Genomic DNA, 20,519 nt, shown 5'->3' on the forward strand with positions numbered 1-20,519 from the left:
GCAGGTTTGCTTGTACAGCTGAGCTGAGTTTACAGCCATTCTCACTTTTATGGACCCAAAGTGCTGACTGGCTTGCATGCTTCATCCACTTGAAATATAACCAGGGCATGCTAGTGGAGAGGAAAACTGTTGCCTAAGTCAGAAATGATTAGATTTTCATCAGTTCATTTCAGTAAAGCAAATAGTGTTCCCGGACTGTTTAAAATGGACTGCTGTCAGTCTTTTAAAAACATTTATTCAGTTCATCATGCTTATTATGCAATAGGTCATAAGTGTTTCTAACTGTAAAGCTGAGAGCTGGGCAGCTAAAATTAGTGCAGTCTTTTTATAAACTGCTGAACTTCTGCATCCCCTGATAACACTGCAGTGAGCTGCAGAAAGTTCATTACAGAATAACGATGCTGTCTTTAATCAAGTGACAACTTTGAAAGAAAGACTAGAGGGGCTGTATCATAGAGAAAAACTCATCAAAATACAATGAGTCAGGGCAGTAAGCATGAGACAAGAGGATGGTTCCACAGATCATGAGGTTGAAAGTTAGAATCTTGAATATTTTACATGTTTTTAAGAAGTAACCATCATCAGTTTTTCATGAGGTAGCTGGGAAACAAAGATCAGACTTGATTTTTCTAAATAAAGGAAGATACTTATATGTTTTTAACTTAATAAAATATATAATCCTAGATTAATTTTTTTTCATTGAAAAATGTCAGTTTCTTAAAACAGTAATAACATTCAAAAGACAATTTTAAAATGTTGCAATCTGTTAAACTCCAGTTTGAACACAGTTGGACAACTCAGTGTTTTTTCAAAATAATATTCTCTTCGCTGTGGTTCTGTTGAAATCCCAGATCATCCTGTGGAAGTGGTGGGCTGCAAAAAAATCAGAACTGATATATCCAGGATAAAAACCAGACATCCCTCACCAGAAACTTGTGCAGCTGACAGATTTGTAGTGAACTAACTCATCAGGTCTGATGTGGCTCTTGACAAAGTCCTGCTGATCTTACCCATGTCTAGCCCTTACTCTTACATTGCCTCTGGTTGGCAGGCAATTTACTCAGTCTGGTCTAGTTGTTTCTTTTTAAACAGCAATTTCTTAGCAATTTCTTCTGTTTCCTAAGGCACAGGATACATAAACAGTTGCATAAACATCAGTAAAAACTGCACTCCTTTGTTGCTTGGACACCTGACATCTTGGTGTGCTATGGCTTAGGAGTTTTGAATAATTTCATTCAGCGTTTGAACAAAACCAGCTCTGGGATACCAGTCTGCATTGCATAAAAAGCATAGCATATTGTTTCCAGTTGATGTGTGATGGGAAATAGAAAAGTCCAACTAATGTTGAAGACTAGATTTCACTATGCATCTAAGCAGCTGGGAAAATATGCTTATACAGGCAGAATATGATGAGAAACTAGGAAGTAAATAATACAGCACTTGCCTTTGCCATGTTGTTAGGCTGTAATTATTTGGCAGAGACCATTCTGAGAGTCATTGTTTCATGATTTTTATACTTTCCACATGAAAATGAGAATGTCCAAATTATTGCTAAACTGAAGTGTACTGTCTAGGGTATAAGAGGTAAAAGTCTTAACTTGCAAGATATGCATGAGCTGGGTAAGTAGCAAAAGATGACCAAGGGAAGCCTTGAAAACCTGCTGCCGGGAAGAGATGGTTGCCAGCATCAGTAACGGTCAAAAATATCACAGGGTGAACATGTTGCACTTCAGTATGGGTTTTTGCAGTACCTCTAGAGAGACATATTTAAATTGTCATTTGTAAAAGTATAAGTTTATAAGTGATTTCTGTAGGCAAAGATCTTCAGACATACCAAAGGGTATGGTGACTCACCATTCTGGGTCATTTCCACCTGTCCACCTCGGATGGTGATTGATGCTTTCTCTCCATAGCAGCAGTGCCGTGTACTAGCAATTGTACTAAACATATATGGACAGAAATCCAGCCAAGAGATCATGCTCTGCAATTTAGTGCTGTCTGGCAGCCATGTCAGAGAAACCACTGTACTCCTATTAAAGTAAACAACATGCAGTGCACCCATCTCTGCAAACACCTTCAGCCAACATAGTCTCTACCTAGGAAGGAAGCAAATGGTAATGACATAGCTTCATAAGCCATCTTAAAAGAGACCAGCTGTTAGAAGAAAGAAACCTCCAAGAGATAAATGAACAAGCATTTAAAAATGATGAGAGGGCTTTCTGAAAATCCCCATGTTTTGCACTTTTACTTTTTTCATCAATCAGGTTTTTTTTGTTTGTTTTAAAAGCAAGCTATATTAGTATAAAGTAAAAGCATTCATAAGGTCATATCATGTCACCAAACCTTATCTATATTTTGTAGAGCACATAGCAAATGCTTGACTTCCATTTTCACCTTCTTAAACAGATCAACACAAATAAAGAAGCTGAAAGACAGCTTTGCTAGCAGATGCCCTATTGTATTCTCTGTCAGATTCAGTTCAGGATTAACTGGATAAAATTTTCATCCCCTGTTCATCAGAGATCAGAAGGAATGATTTAATAACTCCTTCTGGTTCTACAAACCATTGGCTTGCATCCGGGACATCCACAAAGAAGAGGGCACTAACTGAAATGCTGAAATGCTAGGCACAGCATGGTGTTGCTGTGTTGAAGAAAAAAGGATCACTTTAAACTTGTGAAATGTGTCTGTCTGTCCTACAGCCACAAAAAAAAAATCATATGGAAAGTCATCTGGAAAGAAGCTTACTACACAGAGAAGTAGTAAGAAGAGAACATATTTAAAAAAAAAAAAAAAAAAGAAGAAGAAGAAATCTGTAATAATGAAAAAAAAGACCATTCAACTCCTTTCAATTAATACTCTAAAGTGAAAGAAAATGTATCAAGGCCATTGCCTCAACATCATCTTTGAATCATAGGTCAAAGAATGAAGTGTGGCTTAAGGTGTATTTTATAAACAAGAGCTTGCAGTACAACATCTGCAAGATGCTTAGGATAATCACACAATAGGAGCAGAGTTCAATTCTATTTTTTCCTGCATAAATACAATCAGACTCTAAAGAAATGTTAATGTGACATCAGAAAAAAAAAAAAAAGGCTGGAAGAATATTGTCACTTTCAAATTTTGATCTACATTTTGATTACTCTTTGGTTGTATTGTCCATTTGGCCTGCTGAATTCATACTTCGTGTTTGCCATGAGGTAGTCTCTCCATGACTAGTAAGCCCAAAGATGTCTAAGTGACAAGGTAATCACTCTTCTAAGGCTATCTTTAAAGAACTAGCAGTAGCAGACTGATGCCTACTAATCTAGATTGAAGTTATAAACTGTTCACACTGTTCCCACTTTTCAAGAAATATTTATGGATTTCTTTATTTGCAAAGATAAATCTATCAGGGAACAGAATAATCACAAGGCAATGAGTTCATGAACCAAGCCTTGAGAGACGTAGTTATCACAGAAGCTCTTCATGCTCCAATCCAGAGACGTGTTCCATTGCGCACGAGCCCCTAGCTTTGCTCCTTGACACTGCTGCACACCTACATGACCTTTAGTCTACTTCTTTTTCAGGGACATTGGTTATATTGAGTTTATTTTCAGATGTGCTGAAAATTTACTTCAGTAAAGTCAAAGGCTCACTATGTTTGTAAATAATATTCAAAGATTTACCTCTAACACATTACTGCACTTTACGCAGTCTCTTGCCCCTGCTTAAATCAGAGATAATGAAAACTATCCAATGAGTTGAACAGTGCTTTGTATTCTATCCTAAAGTGGATGGAAATTTCGTGGACAGCCAAGAATATGCAACTACTTTTACTGAGCTTATGGTCAAATGCTTTGAGACCCACCCAGCATTTCATATGCTTTTTATTAAACATATAATCAAATGCTTTTTTCCATGGAGTTTTTAGGGGGGTTTCCTCAGAGGTTGTTGAATTTTTGTTGTAGCTGGGGTGGGATAATTGCAAAACAATTGTCCAATGATATCATATAATACTCAATGTGCAGTGATTACACAAACCATACTAGACTCCATGACGGTGTCTGCTAAATTTATTTACATGGCTATCAAACAGTTCTGTGGATGAACTTTTCAGCCCTGGGTTACACATGTAGCAATTCAACAACGCGCACTTAAAGTTGTTAGCTCTTGTTTCTACATGTAAGGTTGCTGGACACGATACGGTACAGCACTTCTATCATTTGCCTTTTAAACATTTTCCTTTCCTGTGCCTTTGCACTCTCAGTCTCTGAAATACAAACCAATTCCCTGTGGCCTTAATTGAACACCACAGCCTTTCTGATAGCACAGGAACATAAAACATGGCACTCCAGGTTACAGCTCACTGTCCATCAAATCCAGTATTCTGCTTCCAAAACAGGTGAACTACCACTCAGAAAGATTCAGGAAACCCACAGATGGCCAAATAACCACTGTGCCATACACAGTGCTATTGTGTTCCACTTTGAGCCAAAAAGTCATCAGTTTTTCTTTCTTTTTTTCATAGTCCTTCTAGAATTCTTGGTTAGACTACTGAAACTGTAAAATGAACCTCATAATAAATACCAGTTAAGTATGATGTGAAAGTTGAGAGAGTTTCCCCAGAACATCTGCAGCATACATGTTAACTGACATGAAATGAACTATTGGATGAAAAAGTAGAATAGACTAGAGACCAACTAAAGAAACTCTGCATTATCAGGGCCTGATACAAGCTTGCACAGTGCATTTTAATTAACCTCAAGACAACAGGGCTCAGATGATGATTCCATCTGTGTAAATGTTGTGTGTTGTTTCCTGAGTGAGCAACATTTGAGATGCTGATGAGGGAGGAGGAGTCACCTCCAAAAGGTGGCATTGCTGGGATGCTGCTCAGGAAAGCAGATAGCTGCTGAAGGACATCACGTCTGTCCATGGCCACAGGGAGCTGTGAAGGCTGGTTGACTGTGAGAAACCGCCAAAGAAAGGAGGGAAATACCCCAGCAAAAACTTTAACTGCAACTCATAGCTTACATGAGATGCTTTCTGCAGAACAAATCCACCGTGGCAGCTTCTGCTCCAACCTCCAAGTAAGCTTTTGTCTGAATGATTGACTAATGAACTTCTGCCTTGCCAGTTTCAGATGGCCAGATCCACCAATGTTCCTAGTTTTCATTTTGTAGTGTAAACTCTCACTGGTGTCAACAGAAACTTGAGTTCCTCTCAAAGCACTCTCCTTTCATGCCTGGCAAACTCCATAACTATAGGTACATTTTTGTGACTCTGAGCCATCCATGAAGTATCTCTTTACATCTTAGCCACTGACATGACAAAATTTGCTTTTAACTCCAAAGCAAGAATTACTTCTGAATATATGATATTTAAAACACAAGTACACAAATCCCACACCTTTGTGCCAAGTGCTCTTGGTCTGATCTAGAAAAAAAAATCTTTAGAAAACAATCTTCAGTTAGTATTTGTTCTTCAGGATTCCCATCCCCCCAAAGCTTCTTGAACTAGACATGAAAAATATTCATAAATCAAATAAACACATTCCTCAAGGAATTTTACTACAGAAATGTGAAGTTTGTAGAAGGCAGATCAGCTCTTGTCAAGATGTCAGTGATGTCCTCTGTTTCTATTAAATATGAGGTAGCTGAGAATAAGTCAAGCAGGATTTAAAATCTGAGCAGTTATTCACCATACAAATGTCTATTTTACCCATTTAGATACGCTATGAGCCATAGCAAAAGAGATTTTTTTACCTTTAAGAACAGAAGAAAGAATACATGCAAAGTTAAGATGTTGAACACAACTACCAACACAGTGCAGGTGCATGCAGTGGGTAATGTTGCCAAGAACTTGAGAACTTTAGCATTTGGTTTTACAGCACTGAGGGCCTGACCCTTGCAAACTGATCGTCCAGCCCTCAGCCCCTCCTTTGGCATAGATGGGGCCCCATTGGCTCCTGGACAGAAGAATGGTCTGTGAAAGCCGCTTTTCATTAGTGTGCTTTGTGTACTTCATCGTTCTTCACAGAACTCTTTCAAAAAAGGACAGCAGAAATGAAGTAAGTGGAAAGTTTTCCCTCTTCATTTTACTCACACCATCTTGCTCGCTAGCTGTGATGGGAAAATAAAGATAGGCTCACTTTCTCCTAATTTCCTCCCTTTAGTCTTCTTTTGCTCTCTCCAAATGAGTCAACATGCCGTTCCTGTGCATTGTTAACAATTCAGGAGAACAACCACCTTGGATAGAGAGTAGAACTATGTCCTGGTCTGATGTTCATGAGTTGATAGGCTGCCCATAAAAACCATTAATATTTACTTGTCAGCTGTGTGGTTTCCTTTACCTTCCTCTCAATAATTTCTCAGTGGTTCTTAAGGGAAACAAAGCGTTGGAGATCGCGGCCTGACAAGGATTTGAGGGACATAAGCATTTAAAGTGAGCAGTAGTATTGTAGCTATGTGTTTCCCATGAGATCGGATATTTAATCTTGTAGTCCTCCAAGCAACCAGTGGGAGACTCTTTCACCTCACATTGTTTTAAAAGGCTTCTGCTGAAAAAGAGTATATAACCAAGCAAAACGTAATGAATGTTTACACCTACACATACACAAAATACTGCAGCACTGTCTTACTTTCAGGAGTGCCACAGAGGCAGCAGCAACTGGCAATGTTTAAGTGGTTCCTTTGCTTATTTTAACATTTATGCACCAGAGCCTCAATGCAGGGCTGAATCACATTAGCATAAATGCATCGATATGGAGATCAAAAAACACGCACAAAGATGTTTAGAAGACTGCAAACACTGAAAGAAAACGTTTAATTGAATGAAAGCACATTGTTCCATTAGTTTCAAGAAATATAAACAAACTGCAGACTTATAGGTATCTTATTCCATTTTAGGAAATTTAAGACCATGCACTCTCACTTGTGCTAAAGGGAATAACAGAGGATCCTAAGACACTTGCTGGCACAGAATTACTCACAACATTGAAACAGCCTGTAAGTAGATTAATATGTTTTGTGCCATTAACTTCTACTATTCCAATTCTCCACATATTGAAGTGTTGTTACAATATCCACTGCAAGATTACCCAGTATAAAAAGGAAACCTAGAGGACAATAAAAATGTAATCAGCTGAGGCAACATTTTTTAATGCCCTTGCATGTTTATGCATCATTTGTTTCTGAAATTAGATTTCCTTCTACCAACCACCCACCTAGTTTCCTCCTGCAGTTATAGTTTATTGCTCTTTAAAAGAGCAGGCCCGTAATTATTAGCCACTACTAAATTTCTGCATCCTTGCCAGACTCACTGGCAGCCTAGGAGAGCATTATTCCCCTACATAGGTAACAGACCACTGCATATCATCTCATTTTAAACCTGGTACCTACATTTTCTTTTATCTCCTTTACCTAGGCATTAATTTTGGCCCAGCGTTAGATGCACGTGATGGCACAGAGGAAAAACAGAGCCTGAAATGCAGCAAGACAGACATAAGAGAGCTCCTCAGATGACAGATGGGTTTACTTTATCAGCCACAGCAGTGCAAGCTGGTTGTTTTTTAGAGCTGCAGACATGAAGGCAATGGGGCAGAAGACTAGGAGGTAATACAGTTCTCCAAGCAGCTCTTTGGGCAACTGCTGTCAGTGGTTATGCATGACTGGGGGTCCTCTGGCACAGAGGAAGCACCTTCAGGCAAAAGAGAATAGGCTGAAGGCCATAGCCACCTCAGAACAAAGTTTCTTCAAAATGTGATCAACTTTCATGCCTGCATTCAAGTGCCAATATCATGAGAGGACAGTGGCATTGCTTTTGCAAAAACTCAGTATTTGGGACGCTGCAACACAACATTTTCAACCTCCCATAGGTAAATATGTCCACAGCCCACTACTGCTGGAGGAAAAGTGCAAGTCCAAAGGTGACGTACAAAGCTACACATTCTGCTCCACCTCACCATTACTCTGCTCCTTAACAGCTTCCATCCTGGTCGCTGGACCAGGAACAGATAATAGTAGAGACATGAATCAAAGGAAAAGGGAAGAGAAAGGAATCAAAACTTTTAAAACCAAGCTAGAGAAAAGAACTTGTTGATATATTTTTATAAGCCAATGTGATTAACTTTTCAAAGAAACTTTAATGAAAGACAAAAGTCTTGAAACTGCTTAAGATTCCAAATCAGTAACAGACTCATGTTTGCACATGCATCTGTATGAATGCTACACACATTTACTCATAAACTCTTTCACAAAGACATTTAAATATGATTTAATTGTTCCTTCTTCCCTTTTTTTTTTTTTTTTTTAAACTACTGAAGCCATCTCCTTCTTTAATTGCATGCCAAAGGCCTGAGAGAGCTTAGTGGTACTTGAAAACACTGCCCAAATAAGTGAGCCAATTAGATTAATTGGCACCAGAGGTACGGTATGCTTTTGGACAGCACACAAATGGAAAATGCCCTCAATGTTTCATAGCTATCAAGTTGTTTGTAAAGCTTTGTTTTCTTTGAGGATTGTGCCTATGTATCGTGCTGCTATTGATTTTCACAGAAGAATATGATGCACACATCCTCTCACAATGTGTGTCCACGAAATAAGTTCCACATCCAGAAATGCACACTCTGGAAAATATTTCCCTCTTCTTGTTTTTGGTCATGAGACAAATCAGAAAGCATAATGTGAGTGTTTCTGGAGAAGAGAAGGTAGACACACAAAATGATCCCTCAAGTAATTAGTAGATGATTTGTATTCATGTTTCAGCAGTACCCTAAACAATCAAATACTCAGGCTTATAGACACAAGCCAAGTTTCAACAGAGGAAGATTCTATACTTTTGTCAATCCTTTTTTCTTTAGTCTTTACCTTACAACATTTCAAGGAATGGCAACAGAAACATTCCTTTGGGTTTTGCAACATACTTATTTTTCAAAGGTACTCTCATACGATGTGCCCTATACATTCCTATATCAATGAAAAGGAATTCAAACTTTTTGCAGCCTTTGCAGCACTTGCACCAAACAGCTGCAAGTGCTCAGAAAACTTCCACAGTTACAATAGGTGAATGGGCATCGTGGGATGAAACAGCCAGCTCAATAGCTTTTGGAGAATCAATAGTGTTTTGGACAAGCTAGGTAGCCCTTTTAAGCATGTTTTTTAATACCTCTGAACTCTCTCAGATTAACTGAGAAGCCACAAAATACTGTAAAATAACAACACAAAAAGTTTCAGAAACCCCCTGTGAGGGAAAGGAGTATTCCCACTTAACCCTTAATACAATCCCACCCTGTGCTGCTGTGCGTTAATTTGTGCCTCTTCACCAAACTTGCAGTGTGCAGGGGACATACCATCAGTGCAGTGAGATTGGTAATTTGGTGGCAAGCGGTTACCAGTTGCAGTCCTAAGGTTTCAAAACACATTTTAAAAATTAACCAAAGTTGACTACCGAAATGATCCATGATTTTAGTCCCATGTGGCACAGTAAGGGAAAGAGAGAAAAATCCCTAAACCTTCCCATGACAGTGGTGTATTTTTTTTTAATTTGCTTTAGGAGGGATAATAAACTTATTTAAAATACACGTTGAAATAACTGGATGATGGGATTACTGACCCTGGCCCCTACACACTTCAAAATCCAAACTGATCTCCTAATTTGATGCAAACTATCCTGGGACATGATAAGGGGCTATGGCCTGTCAAAAAAAAAAAAAAAAAAGGATTATTTTTGTTCATGAGATAACCTTCCTTAGACAGGTAAAAAGAGAAAAATTCAGGGAAGATGAAGTGCATTTCTTCACGATAACTTTACTAGCTGCCCTCAACTTGCAGCCATCTCAGATGAGAAAACGTTTACCTCTTCTGCAGTCACACCTCCAGGCCAAGGTCTGTGATGGTACAGCACTGTCTGGAATCAGACTTGGGCTGCCTAGCCAAAGGACTATGAGCTCAAGGAGACTCACAGAAAGAAAAGGGTATTTGATTCCGTTTCAATTGCTTGATCTATTTGTTTCCAAAAACACAGCATATGTGTTGAAAAGCCTGGCATTGCTAACTTCTCCTGGCATAACAGCACTTTTTAAACTGGCACATTGCCTACAACAAATTCAGTGCAATTACTTCTGAGTTTCTCAATTTTATTTTATTTTTTTGCTGCTGAATTATATCCTATTTAGATGGTAAATTTCTCTGTGATGTTCAGACACCTGTGGAGTGTCAGATTTACTCACACTGATGTGCAAACAATACTTTGATCTTGAAAGTACCATAAAAATGATTTACTGCAAGTGACTATAAGTGATTTAATAACTGTTTCAGTTAAACCTGTAGGGTCTATAGTAAACACCTTCCCTGCAAAACCTATTTCACCCACTATGTTTCTCTGAAGATCCATAAAACTCATGTGTTTAGTTAAATTTAGACACAAAACAAATTCTCTTGAAAGCTGCAGATGCTGTAAAGTGATCACACCATTAACCATTAATTTAAATTTTCTTGATTTACTTCTGTGGAATGAACAAATAATGCCTTCTGCAAAAGCAAATGAACACAACCCCAAAGCCTTACTTTTTTTTTTCCTCCCCCTCCCCCCCCCACTAATAGAAGGTACTTGTTGGGCTTTGATGATAAGAAAATGTAATTGAAAACAAGACAAGTGCAAACACCCCAAGACTTTAGGCCAAATAGCAGACCAAACTTAAGTATTTTCAGGTTCAATACGGTTTCAGACTAATGTCCTACATGGAAGCTGCACAAAAGATTTGGCAAAATGAATTACTTCTGTATCTACTCTCACCATGATATATGAGGAGTAAAAATTGTCATACCCTAATTTACTTCTTTATTCTTCAGCTTCACAGTTTATAAAACCTCTCTCACAAGACTGTTGTAAAGATTATATATCAAACACATATAGAGACCTGCAGTTGTACCTTTATTTCTTGAGCACAGAGCTCAGGGTCCAATGTTCTTGAATACACAAGTAATTGCATTCAGTAGGAGGAACATGGGTGTTATTCTACACGCCCCACACTGTGGTACATGATTTGAGCAAGATAGAAGGATACCAGTGACAAAGACATGAAATACTTATGCACATGACAGTAAAAGCCTCAGTGACTACGGTATCTGTTTGGAGAAAAATCACCCATATGCTGTTGAGAATTTTTACCATGGGCCCTGGCCAAAAATCTTCCAATGGTTGTTACTCCCATGCATTTCCAGAAATGACAGAACAGTGAGGTGTATAACTCCCACACTTTTCTTTCATTTCAGAAAACCACGTGCAAGTCCTGACTTTGTTGCTTTTAAAGCTAATATTCAATACAGAGTATGGTATACTGATTAAGAAGAAATGCATTCTCTCATGTTTCAGCAATCAGGGTTAAGAAAAGATAGAGGGTTCTTTGAGAGCTATTTTTGGCTTCTGTTGTTTCAAAAAGAAAAAAATAACACGGATAAACTGGAAAATTACCAATAGGTTAAGCAATCATTAAGTAGGACACAATGAATCAGTAGCTCAGCTGAGAGTTTAACAAAAGTGCCATTGTTCTGCCACACTGCAGAGGTGAAAGGTTAATCAGAGGTAAGAGCATACTAAAGTTTAGGGACAGGAAAAGATACTAAGCCTTCTGAAATGTATCAGAAGCTCACGTTTGAACTTTTTCACCCTTCTTCTTCAGCATCTTTGCCTCCTAGACCTCCTTCTCTGGAACAAATCAAGATAGGCTGATCCCATTAATAGACTGCTAAAATTGCTTTTCTCAGATATCTATTCCATATAACCATAACTCCCCAAGTGAAGAAATACTGTCAGCTTTCTATATTGACTTAACTTCCTACTATATGGGCCTTATCTGTGTTTCAACTCATTATCAACTCTAGAAAAAGTTGTGGTAGGGTCACAACTCCAGTATTCAGATTTTGAAAGTGTCCACAAAATTATGCTTGACATTCTTCAGCTTAAAAATATTCTCTGATAATTAGCCCCACAAAGACCCATTTTCTTAGTTCACATCTAGCTCTCTTAGGAGACTTTTGATTTTTTCTTTGACAGAAAATAAATTATAACACTAATATTAATGTCTCATGCTCCCCAACCTGAAATAAAGCTCTCATCTGTCAACACCCTGAATTCCCTCCTCTCCATTCCTAATGATTTCTGGATTTTCTTTGGGTATTCCCCTTGAAAACATTTAGCAGCACCAAAGCTCATTTCTTCCTTCCTCTCGGCAGTTGAACTGTACCTTTCTTCTCAGTGTGTTTGCCTTCAGGCAGGAGAGTGGGGAAGACAGCGTTCCCTGTTCTTGTCACAGCCTTTGGTGAGGGCAACCTATGAGGCCCCCATCCTTCCAGGAGATAGTAACTTCAAGATGGAATTGTTAATCAGCTTTCAGTTTTGGTATTACAACTGTTTGCACCTTCGGCTACAGCATGTTCCCCTTCTTCCTGCATGCATCTGTACGCTTTGCACTGCATCAACACGGCAAATGGGTATCTTACCTATTTATTCTTCTCTCTCTGATCTACCTTGTATTCCAGCTGTAAAAACACATTGCTTCACCAATTCTTTAATGGTCCTATTTCCTTCTTCCTTTTCCTTCCAAGTATACTTTTAAAACACCTTAATTTAGCACATACTTCAGATGAGTTCTTAGTGCTCTAGGGGACGATACTTTATTTTGGTCAATTTTGAAGTATAGCTGCTACCAGCTGTTCTGTAAATGAGTTATGTTTGTTCTGTCTGCAACTGAGGGTTAGAGGTCAAATCCGGACATATGTTTTCAGACCTCCTGGATTACTCCTGACAAACTACTTTGGTAAGATGAACAAATGTCATACTAGAAAAAAAGGAAGAGGGGATGAGTATTTTCCAAAATCTGTACTTTATGTAACCAGACTAAGCACAAGACAGAGAGTTAAATTAGGAACTTCAATTATAGTTACCAGAAAGATAAAGCCATGCCCTGCAAACAGCAAAGGAAGGTTAGGTCTGATGCAGAACATAAAAGTTATGTACTAAAATAACTAGAAGTATGTAGTTTAAATGCCTCTAAGTAGACACTTCAGTTGAAGGAAAGGTTACTGATTTTAGGGACAAGGAACAAGTGACAATTTTTTGCATTCTCAGATTAAAACTAAATATCATTCAGACATCATGTCATAGTACAGCTACATGCTGTTGGAAACAATCATTAAGAGAAATTTAGCATGATGTGATGCAGTCAAGTCAAAGTATAAGACCACTAGATGACATGTTCACCAGATATCCTAAAGCCAAGCAAATACTTCACCAGGTTTTTAAGTTTTCTGCTCATTTCCTGTTCTAGTTGTCCTTGATCTTTCTGGTCAAGAAAGTCCACAGTCATTCCCGATCTTTTATGTTACACAACATTACTTGCCAAGCAAAAAATATTTAATTCATTAAGCTTCTATATCATTGTGTTCCTTGCTGCTGCTGTTTCTGAGAAAATGATGCATACAGCCCTGATTTCTGGCCTCTCCCTCAAGGAAAAACAAAAATACCAAAAAAAACCCCACATCCAACCCCCTCCTCTCCCCCCCCCAAATTAACAAAACCAACCTCAAAACAACACAGTAACAACAACCTGAAGAGAATTTCTCTATTTATTTTCAGATAAAAGATGGACAATTTTCCTACTCTGAACTGTGAAGTAGTCTCTGCTCAGCCTATGTATAATGAAGCTTTATATTCTGACAATAGTCCTAGGTTCTATTAAGCGGCTGCAGACACTTTGTCTGTGCTGTGAGAAGGCCAGCATCTTCTTCCCATTGGCCTTCACTGAAAAGGCCTCTCAGTCCTCTGTGCTTAGGGACAGAGTTTGAAGAGGTGAGGAGCTACTTATAGTGGATGATGACCAAGTCTGACATCTCTTGAGAATTCCTGACCCCTGTCATGTCCAACAGGACACACCCAAAGGTGCTGAGCAAGCTGTCTGATGCCTTAGCAAGGCTACTCTTAACATCTTGGACAGGTCACAGATGTTGAGGGACTATCTCCTAATGAGTAGAAAAAGGCAAATGTGGCACAGATCCTTAGAAAGAGCAAGAAGCGTAATCTGCTGAACTACAAGCCTGTGAGCTTCTTTGCAGTCCCAGGGAAAATCATGTGAAGAGTCTTCTTGTTAGTCTCTTCTAATGGCATGAAGGTGGTGGTGGTGACAGGTGATAGTCAGCATGTACTTACCAAGAATGAAATGGAGAGCAGTGAACGCCACTTACCTCAAATTTAGTAAAGGTTTCAATTTATTCGTGCGCAGTATTTTTGTTTTCAGCTTTGGACATTTTTGGTCTGGATGAGACAGCTAACATGGGTTAATAAAACTGGCTGAGCAGTGGGGCTTAAAGGCTGTTAACAGTTTATGCTCTACCTGGAGACCAGTTAGTGGTGACATTCCTTAAGAAGTATCTGTCCTCTTTAACATCTCTATCACTGACCTTATGGAGGAGGTGAAGTATACCTGCCTCAACTTTACATATAGCTAGTTAGGGAGCCTGCTGTTAATCACCTGAGAGCAGGGCTGCGTGACCAATGTGAGTAGGAGGAGGAAAATGACGGTGACTCCATGAAATCTGCAAGGACGTGCGCTGAGCTCAGCCCTGGGAAGGCAGAGTGCTGCAGCAATGTAGGCTGCATGTGGGGAGCAGTTTTTGAGACAGGCAGCAAGCAGGGGCCAGCAAAGTGCACAGGAAGCAAGGAGGACCAGCAGTGCTCTGTTTGGTGTGAAGACATGGGTTCAAGAGTGAGGGGAAAGATTATCCTCTCTGTTTCCTCTGGTAGGGGAGGCACTGGGGCTAGAGGCCTTGCCGTGCAAGCTACAGGCAGAGGAGCTGCGGGGGCACCCAGCAGCAGCAGCAGCAGCGGGAGGGGATCGAGGACAGGCAGCTGAGTTCTGCACAAGTGCACAGTGGGAGAGCGAGAAGCAGCAGCACAAGCTGAGACAGGAGATACTCAGGGTGGAGAGAGATGAGGAACAGCCTTTTCCCCACCAGGATGGCCTAGCTGTGCAGTCAGGGTGCAGGTCTCGGGGTTTTGCTCTCTGCCTGGGTGAGGTCCTGAGCAGCCCGGGCTGAGCCCCAGCTAAGCTCACTCTGGGCAGGGGCTGGAGACCTCTGCAGGGCCTTAGCTACTTTTTTATTTTTATTTTTTTGCTAGGATGCTCTCTCTCTTTTGAGATTACAGTCTTGTACTAGAAATTGAAACTGTCAAACCTTAGTGAAACAAAAAGTGTTCAGGAACTTTCAAGGAAGATTAACATCTTCTACATTACTGTTTCAATCCTATTAAACAAAAGTCTTTGTACTAAGCTCTATAAGGAGTACTCACAGTTTCTACACAAATGGGTAATACAGGGCTGTGCTACACTTCCTGTTTCCAAAATTATCTTTTTTAAAAAGCACAGATTGAATTTTTATCCAAACCTACTATAACATTCAATTCAAAATTACTTGCTCAAACTTTCACAATAATTTTCAATGGCAGGCAAGTCAGGTTTTACATTTGCTCTTCTTGAAGCAACTACTAAAAATTTACTGTGGTGCTGGAGAGGCTCACTGTCAGTCAGCCATAGCAACTGAACAGCATTTTAAGCTTCCACCTTAAGTTTCTACTCTTCTAAATACTCCAGAAGTTTGGTAAAAATCCTGAGGTCATTCTGTAATGCCAGTTAACACCTTAATCATTGCGAAGAATCATGCAAGCCTCATAGACTAGAGAGCAAACCACTTGCATCTGTTTTCATAAACCTGAGAAACAAGAGCAGTATCATTAACTCTTTCAGTCAATATCAATTTAAAAATGAATCCCCACACAATAATTATGGAGTACTGGCACAGGTTGACCAGAGGGGCTGTGGATTCTCCCTCCTTAGAGATCTTCAAGAAGGTCTTGGGCCATCTGCTTTATTTAGATGGCTGCTCTTGTGCAGGAGGGTTGCAAAAAACGACCTCCAGAGGTCCCTGCCAACCTCAACTACTTTGTGATTCTGTGACCACCACTTCACTAGACACTGTTGAACTATAAAGTGGTATCTTGCAGAGGCATAAGCCTTCTTAACACTGGAAGAAGAGAGTAGAAGGTGAAAGTTGTGCTACTGTCTTATTACAGGAAGAGAACTGAGAGTAAAATGACATAATATTTTGCTGAGGATTACACAGGATACACACAGTGTTTGCTTCATTTTAATGAAGTTACTCGAGAAGTGTAGACCATTCAGAGGGCATAGACATACATGTGTAAAAGAGCAAACTATTGACAATGACATGCTTGCTTGCCACTCAGCTACTTTCTGATATTGTGTGGCAAAGAAGTGAAAAGTTCAAAGCAGCCCTACTCTCTGCCAATAAAACCTTTTTAAAAAAAAGTTTTAAAATGCAAGTTTCTGACAAATAGCACACATAGTTTTTTCCAGATAGCTAACTACACAACTGTTAGGAAGAATAAATAGCCAGCATGAGAGATGGAGTAAAATGAGCCTTCAATTCTGACATGAAATACCTCATGTAATACTGGTATATGTGATAGGCTAGATCCTCCCTAAGCTGAAAAAGAAAGAATCTAGCAAGTGACACCCAGCATTTTACCACGTATGTAGCATAAAAGAGTTCTGCAAAGGATGCACACTGACACTACTGGTGTAAAAACAGGAGACTCTCATCAGATGTAAGCTTGAATGAGATCTAAGGACAACCGATCCTCACAAAATCCCTTGTTTATAGGAGACTCCTTGAATACATCTCTTTAATCTTCTTCAGTCATCTAGGTCATGAATACCAGAAGAGCTTTTTTCAGCAAACAAGAGCAATGACACAGTATCTTAAGGGACATCACCATTCTAGCCTCGAATAATATGAAAGGCATTTTGCAGCTGGTAATGTCACTGAATTCCTTATAGAAACCCCATGGCTAGTATGAGCAGATTATGTGAGCCATAAATTAATTGAGTGAGCATTCAGATAAAACTAGAATAAAACAATTCCACAGGTCATAGGGTGAAATTTCCTCACGGTAACTAAAGCCAATGATGATGAAAAGGACTGCTGACCAACCTCAGTAAAACAAGCTTTACTCTAAAGTTCCCTAAAGGTTCATCCAAAATTCTTTCATGGCTTTGGAGTCAGACATCTTGTGCTAGTCTTCTCTTTGCATGCACCAGCAACAATGTCCCATTCAAGGACATTTAGTCCATGTAGAAGAGAGGAAGATTATTCTGAGACACAAGAGTTCAAACTCACTATGAGTTTGATGACCCAAACTAGACTCAACTACCCCATGCCAAACTGAGATTATGTTGACAAACTTAGTATCTTTTCAAAAGCACAAAAGAAAGAAATGTAGGATTAGGTAATGGAGGGAAGGAAATCTGGTTGTCCCTTCCAGAAACCTAAGATTTTTCTGCTGCTAAAATATTGCCAATGAACTGTCAGAAAGCCTCATTATAAAACTACTGCAGTTTGTTTAAGACTAGGATAACTCTCTATGAAGTCACTTCAAGATGACGGGAATTCTGGCACTCAGTGAAGATGGCAAGTTTTTCAGAAGTTTCAAGGAGAGATCCAATACTGAAATGGCACAAAGTATTTTTATCAAATTTAATAGGTTAGAGGATAATACAGTACGTGCATTAATAATGATACAAGAAGCAGCAACAGTTAGTGTAAAATCCATAGCCAAACAAGCGCATTTGGACTGTAAGGCAGAATACCTAAATTATTAAAAGATAAAAAAAGGTTCTTTAAGATGATTTCCATTTACTGCTTATAGTAGAGGAAGATCTGAACCACATTAAGCCTTGAAGAGAAGAAAACATATATATCCAGAAAGAAAGAATCCTGTTCTGAAAGTAACAGTAACATAAGGTCTTTGACACAGCGACTTCATGTTCATGGCAATATTTAGTTTACTAGGTCACTCATTGCATGAGAAAGGCCTAATCCCAAGAGTTGCATGAATGGTTTGTTCAAGGCCAATCAGATTTGCATAGTGAAATCATGAAATTGGACAAGATGACCCTGCAAAGGTCCCTTCCAACCTCAATAATTCTGTGAAAAAGAATCAATCTTGCTATCTTGCTTCAACTCAAGGGTAGATGTACTGTTGAGTCAGGCCATCAAATGTTGGTCAGATGTCTAATATATCAGATTGTCAAGACAGAAGGGAAAAGTGCTAGTACTGATGTTTTATTGTTAACTATTTTAAAAATCTGAACCAGGATGGATGACATCGCTAGGTGGCAAGAGAACAATTAATTCTTTCCAAAATTTTTAAAAGATAAAGTTTTCTAACTTCAGAGGGCAAAGGACAAAGACTTATCTGAGGAATCAACATCATGACTACTCCACGACAATTCAACTTAATAGTTCAAAGCAATACACTGCAGAGCTCTGTCCTGTAGTTGCAAGATGATTGCAAGTGCCTACTCTATCATTGACTCTTATTACACATGATAATGCAAAGAGAGTGCTGTGAAGTACTTAAAAATCCCAGCAGATACTCCTAAAAAGTCATTTTTACATAGATGGTGTGCGCACATGTTCAAGGGAGCTTAGGCAAAAGACAAAATCTAATTCCACACCTTAATCATAAATATGCCTTACCTCACTTGCTCACATGCTGGGATAGTCTAACTCACACATTTCTGTAATAATAACAACAACATTGCTAAGCCCCCCTGCTCACAAACCACATCCTACTTTACATGTGTACACATTCAAGAGAAACTACATCTTAATTCATCTTCCGAGCCAAGAGACAGTGACATTAGTGAAAGCAGCACTAACTTCTTCCTGTACTTAAGAGCTTTCAAAAAGGAAAATATTTCATAAGCTTGTGTCAGCTGAACCGTACAAGAAAATAAAATGAGGAGACTACCACCTTCTACTTTCTCATCCTCTGCCCAAATGAAGTAACCACAGAAAAATTACCCCACCTCTGGCCTAACCCCATCCCTAACAAAGACAAAACTCCTAAGTGCAACTAATAGCCTTGTAAAAAAAAATGCTTATTCAACTAAGTATTTTGAAAGTGAAAGCTTAGCTGCTCAAGAAAACTGGAATAAAACTGCTTTATCACATATAGTCTGGGTGGTGCTGAATGTCTTCTCTGCACTTCTTAAAAACTAAGCCCTCCTGCTGCATTTTGCACTGTTTTCTAGACCACCCACTCAGACATGGATACACAAACCACATGTGCTAGGAATGTCTGCCCTGCACTAAAAGCAGTATCAGCAGCACAACCTTATTACTTGCACAGCCAAGCTTTTAATACAACTCATTTGTTTTATCTTTTCAATACCTTTGATTTCTTAATGGTTTGCATGTAGTTTCTCTGCTGGCCTTGAGATGCTTAAGGATTTGGAAAGGCAATGTTACTGTGGGAAAAATACATTAGAACTGTGAAAATATTTTTAGTGCATTTTTCCTCCCCTTATTCAAAGATGAGAATTATTCATAGGAAAGACGAAAAATGTAACAGACAGCTTCAGAAACCATTCCCTGAACAGAACCAAGACCTCTAATTTTGTTTCCCTGTCAGCAGTGATAAAAGGTAATCATTTATGCCTCACAGTGCAGAGAGGGGCAAAAACTGGTAGGACCAGTTTTATACTATCAGTTGTCTAAAGGAACATAGGAAAATGCATGACCCATTTGATCCAACATTCTGGAAAGGGATACTTCCACTCATAACTACACTGACTGATGGTGAAAATAGATCTGCTGCTGTATTCACAGGCCTCCCTTTGACTTTGCTCAAATCTCCAGACTAAAAAAATTAAAGGTAAATGAAGAATGAAAAAATGCAAGATTATCACTTCGCAGTAAAATAAATTCGACAGCAATAAGACACAGATGTAACAGTCACACAAACGTGAAACAGACATTACCATTTCAAATCGTATGGTAACTTAGATTATTGTACTATACCACAATACATCTCATCAAGCCAGCAACAACACAATTAGTACAGCTGTGAACTGAAGAAGCTAGCACTTCGCAAGCTTTGTCACCATGATATCTTACAGCAGACAGAACAACCAACCAGCAAACTGTATTCTCTTTGTTAACATAAGAACCACTTTCAGTTACTAAGAGATGTCTTTAACACTACTCCCCTCCTCCCTCCCCCCCCTTTTTTTTTTCTCCTTTTTCTTCCCTCCTGAAAGGGTATTGTTCTCACTCTGGTAATATTTCTTCTTCCTGTCTAGTCACAGTGGCATTTCTTGCTGCTCAAGTAAATGCAAGGCCCTTATATGATTGTGCTTTGATGTTAATTTATCTGCTCACTCACACAGAGCTGCCTTGTAAATGCCATTGTTTTAGCTGTGTTAATGCACTGATTAACTCCCAAGCCACACAAAAGCACTGCAGAAATATGAGTAGTAGTCCCCATCATCGTGTTCGTAAGCCTTTCATGTCCAACAATACAACCTCTTGTACAGTATACGGAAGAGCTTCCTAGCATACACTATATACTGCTGTATACAGTTGAGCAAACTGAGACACAAACACAACAAAACAAAA

This window comes from Numida meleagris, chromosome Z (genome assembly GCF_002078875.1).
Source record: "Numida meleagris isolate 19003 breed g44 Domestic line chromosome Z, NumMel1.0, whole genome shotgun sequence".
Taxonomy (NCBI): domain Eukaryota; kingdom Metazoa; phylum Chordata; class Aves; order Galliformes; family Numididae; genus Numida; species Numida meleagris.